General features: G+C 40.8%; 1 long non-coding RNA gene across 1 annotated transcript in view; it reads right to left on the bottom strand.

Annotated features, from left to right (window-relative positions):
- The window catches only part of LOC138168476 (uncharacterized), a 7,407-nt gene extending 2,338 nt beyond the window's left edge, over positions 1-5,069 (bottom strand). Inside the window, exons 1-3 of the long non-coding RNA XR_011170110.1 lie at positions 4,932-5,069; positions 4,028-4,127; positions 2,924-2,986 (exon numbers count right to left, since the gene is read on the bottom strand). This is a non-coding gene — a long non-coding RNA (uncharacterized lncRNA). The remainder of the gene's footprint in view (positions 1-2,923; positions 2,987-4,027; positions 4,128-4,931) is intronic.

Raw genomic sequence — 5,069 nt, 5'->3', positions numbered from 1 at the left:
AGAAGAGAAGAGAAGAGAAGAGAAGAGAAGAGAAGAGAAGAGAAGAGGAAACCAGAACAGAACACACACAGCTAAAGGCAGTGACCTGGATGGAGATCCAGCAAAAGGAATCATCAGACATGTAGGAGAATAAAGAGGAAGTAGTGTCACAAAAACCTAAAGAAAAAAGAATATCAAAAAGAGGGTAAGCAATAGTGTCAAAGGCTTCAGGGAGGTCAAGGATAATGAGGTTTGAGAAAATTGGATAATTAAGAGATCATTAGTAACTCTGGAAAGTGCTGTTTCAATTGTTAATGAGGTCAGAAGCCAGACTGAAGAGAGTTAAAAACAAAGTGAGAGCAAACGACCTGTGGAGGTACCAATTGTAGACAGCCTTCTCAAGGAGTTTAGTAACAAAAGGGAGAAGAGAAATAAGACAATAGCTAGCAGGGATAAAGAGATCACATGAGGAATTTTTGAGGACAGAGAAGAAACAGGCATATTTCTAAATACTAGGGAAGGAGCCACTAGACAGGCAGAAATTAAAGATCAGTGAGAGAGTAAGAATGATAAAGGGGGAAATATGCTGGAGAAGATAGGATGGAATGGAATCACTTGTGTATGTAGAGAAATCTGCCTTGGCAAGAAGGATTACTTCTTTTTGTGAATGGGAGTGAAGGAGAAGATAGTGGCAGAAAGCACTTTAGTGATATGAGGTGAGAAGAAGGAGATAAGAGGCAGTTCTTGGCAAATAACCTTAACTTTTTTCAGTGAAATATGAGGCAAATGTCTCTCAGTGGAGAGGAAGAGGGAGCGAGGGAGCCACTCGAGGTTTGAAGAGGGATAAAAAAGGTTTGGAAAAGCCACTAAATTGAATGGGATAGTGAGTTGATTAGGGAGATGTAAAAGGATTGCCTTGCAGCAGTGAGAGCCCAGTCGAAGCTATGTAACAAGAATTCATAGTGGACCCAGTCAAAATGGTTTCACAATTTTCTCCACTTTTCTTTAGTAGCATGGGAAAAATACAAAGGCAACAGATGGTGGGAGTGATCCAAGGCTAAAACTTGGCAGGGGAAGTTTGATAATAAGATAAAGGGACAAGGGAATCAAGAGGATAATGTAGAGTTGAACTGGTTCACCAAAAGGTCAAGATGGAGAGCGAGGAAAAGTGTAGGCAGTACAGGAGCGATGGCCTGAGAGAGAACTGACGTATAGAAGGATTGGACATCACTGTGTAGACAAAGAAAAGGGCAAAGGGGGAGGTGAAATGACAACAGATTGCTATCAGATATGAAAATTTCTGAGTTCATGAACATGGAAGTGGTGCATTTGTGGGTGATGGTAAGACAAAGGGTATGACCAACACTGTGTAGCTGAGGGAGGTTAGAGCCATAGATTATCGAAAATGAGCAAGAATAGGAACTGGAAGGTAGGAGTGATTGAGGGATTATCAACATATATATATTGAAATCCCCTTGTATGAGGGCAGAAGTTAGGGAGGAGAGAAAGACTGTGAGCCAGGCATTGAACTAATTGAGGAAAGAATGAGAACTTCCTGGAGGTCAGTAAATAAGAGCTACCAGAATCTCAATTTGGTGGTAAATATGGATTGAATCAAACTCAAAAGAGGAGAAATTACTTAGTAATTGGGGTATAAGGAGTGCTTGGAAGTGGCAATGGGGAGCAAGGAATATTGCAACTTCCCCAGCTCAACCAGTCCTGAGTGGAGGTAGGAAGGGGGGGTATGGATGAAAGTTCAATCAAGTACTAGAAAGGGTGGCCTGAGAAGCTCTGATGTCAGGAAGGAGCCAAGTCACAAAGATAGAGTGAGAAAAGAAAAGGTTTTAATATGAAAGCAAGTTTGTTCCTATGGATCAGGTACTCTAAAGAGCATGGTAAAGGGGGTGGATAGCTTTAGAATGGGACTTGGGGGATGTTTGGTTGAAAGCATGGGGAATAGAGACAGAGGACAGTGTTTGAACAATGACAGCCAGAGGTTCATGGAATCCCTGGGAGGGAGGGGAAGGGAGTGATCCAAGTTTGTTATTCATTAAGAAATAAGTTCAAGTATATTATAATCATCCCTAAGGGTTCAGCCTCAGATTCTCCAAGGGCATTCAGCAGTGGAAAGCTGGAAAAGGTAAGGGGTAGGTATGAAATACAGCTGAGGGCAGATTCAGGTGAGGTGACTGGTAAAGGTGGAATTTCAGGAGGTCACAAAAGAAGGGAGTGAGATGGAATGGTAGTCCAGGCAGTCTGAGACACAAGGAAGCTCCTCTTCTTCCCTGGCAGGATGCAATATTCCCAAAGGCAAATATAATAGGCCAAGTGAAATTATGACTATCCTGGCCTCCACTGCCTAAAAGGCCAGGCATGTTACATTTCACCCCTCCCCCAGGGTTTTCTATTACCCTTAAGGGGACTTTAGGTATCTAGGCTCTCTGCAAATGGCTCTAGTCCCCCCTGATGGTGTTAGTTCAATTGAAGGGGATAGTATCCCTATACCCCAGTTCCATTTAAACACTGACAGCAGAGACAACTGTGTGGTACAGAGGATAAAGTACAGGACCTGGGATCAGAAGACCTGAATTCAAATCCAGCTTCAGTCACTTAACTTCTGTTTGCTTCAGGTTCCTCATCTGTATAATAATAGCACCCACCTCCCAGGGCTGTTGTATGATGATCAAATGAGGTAATAATTGTAAAATGCCTTTCACAATGCCTGGCACATAGAAATATCATATCAATATTAGCTGATATGAGTATTACTAACAATTGCATTAGCTTTTACAAAGGAGTATTTACTTCAAAGGGTATAACAAGTATAAAAACAGTTTAACTCAATTTCTATAAGACACATATACATAGTTCCAAATCCAAACCCCATTTTCAGCCCCCTACCTTCTCTGGGCTTCCTATTAGGCTGACTGGCTGCAAATCTCACCTTAAGTCCTGACTCCAAGGTCACTATGGCATAAAATCCTGCTCTAGTAGGGATCACCAGCTCCTAAAACAACAGAGAACAAAGGAAACAGAACAGAAATAGATATCGCCAGTCCAATTCTCAGAGCTGAGATAAAAGAGAAGAAGGTGGAGGAAAATATATCCCTACTCCTGGTTCAGTTCATGGTTTCCAAGCTATGGGTGAACTCTGATCTTTATCCTCTGGATTTGATGGAAAGAGACTATCTTGGTCTGGCCAGTTTTAAAGATGGCACCTGTCCTGGCTACACAGCCAGTCAAATGAGTCCTTTCCCACCCACTCAAGGTTCAAGCTACCTTGCATATTTCCCTGTTTGTCATCCCTAACAAATAGGCAGAGATGTTTTTGAACAGTCCTTGTCCCAAATTCAGAATGCTTCTCTGTTCTCTGGGGAGTTGTAAACAATGTCCACTCACTTGACAACTTGTATCATACAGTAAAGTCTCAAAAACAGTCAATGTTAAATGATAATATACAATCCCATAGGCACAGTGAAAATCACATCCCAAAATACCAAGTTCTGCAGATTCAACAAAATGGAAGCATTTTACAAAATTTACCAAATATCTCTGCTTGCTTAGCCTTAGCTTATATGACCTTTCTCAATCCACAAATAAAATAAAAAGCAAAGAAGGCAAAGAAAATTGGTTTCCCATGTCAGATGGAAACCTGGTCCACAATGAGTTTTCCACAATACAAAGAGCTCTACCAGAGATCATTTGGGATGAGGTATTTACTAGGTGTTATCACTTTTTTTAGATGAGAAAATAGTCCTGGTTGAAAACTCTTCCATTGATTTCCCTCAGTGCATAAGACCATCCAGTTGGGGTCTGGACCAAAAATGTGCCTTTCTACACACCAAAATTCTCTAGAATCCTCTGGACCATAGGCCATCCACATAGAAGTCTAGACAATTTCCTCTGGGACCTTATTCCAAAGGGTACCAAAATTCTTCCTACAGATCCTAGGTACTGCCTGGGTAAACCAAATGGAATTACAAGTTCATTAGTCTAAGAAGAAAAGTAGGCTCACTTAGCGGAGTAGCAAAGAATATCAACTACTTACAGATTTTAGGCACTGGCATCTCACCCGAAGAAGCTGAAAGATTTTCAGTCCTTTTAGTCCTTGTGAAGTTTTCACAAAAAGGCAAGTAGTATATAGGTCTCTAAATTCAAAAGAACAATAGAAACATTTCACCTAGACAGCAGCAACCTAGTGATTACAGATTTCTCATGTTACTATCAGTATATCAGTACTTACACAGAACCAACATATCAGTATAGTAAAACTTACATAGAATTCAATAATTCAAAAAGTATCAATATTTAAACAATTAAGTTATCAACAAATGAAAAGTCTGCAAAATTACACCAATGGAACTGACTTGTGAGGGAATAAGCACTGGGGAAAAATCGACTGTATATTTATAGCCTAAAAAAAAATAATACATGCCAAATTCCTCTAGGATCTTGTAGTGTAGAATATCTAAAATCTAAAAACAAACAACAAACTCTCCAAAGGACCCCACGAAAGTGAAGAGTTCAGTTTAATATTAGACAAGGCCCCATATATAACAATGAATATCCCAGGCCCCCATTGCCTAAAGATAAGGTATATTATACTTCATCCCTCCCCTAGGGTTCTCTGATACCTTAAGGGAGACTGGAGGGTGCTGAGGCTCTCTGCCATTGGATCTAGCCCCAGATGATAATGCTATATAGGGGGTAGACCTCCTGTACTCCAGCTCCATTTAACCATTAACAGTATGATTAACTTACAAAGGAGTATTTACACCAAAATTCATAATAACAAATACACAAACTTTTCTTTTTCAACATGGGTTTAATCCTTCTCCCTTAGTCCCTACCCCTTGTACGACCTCAGTCTCTGGTGAAGGTTAAGAGGATTAGGTTCATAAATTAGCTTGATTTCAAATGAGTCCAGTCTTATTGCTGAGTCCAAAACCTACCTCAAGCTTAAGTCCCAGTTACCTAGGCTTCTCTGGGCTTCCCTGTTCAAGCTGGTTGGTTGCAGCATCCCTCTGGGAATCCTGACTCTGGGGGTCACTTTCAAACTTCCAGTTGAAGGGAATCATAACCGGCATCTA

This window comes from Petaurus breviceps, unplaced genomic scaffold, assembly GCF_028583685.1.
Source record: "Petaurus breviceps papuanus isolate PSGF00001 unplaced genomic scaffold, PetGlider_PUasm1.0 37, whole genome shotgun sequence".
Classification (NCBI taxonomy): Eukaryota; Metazoa; Chordata; class Mammalia; order Diprotodontia; family Petauridae; genus Petaurus; species Petaurus breviceps.
Note: the sequence above shows the minus strand (reverse complement) of the source record. Positions and strands in the feature narration are given on the sequence as shown.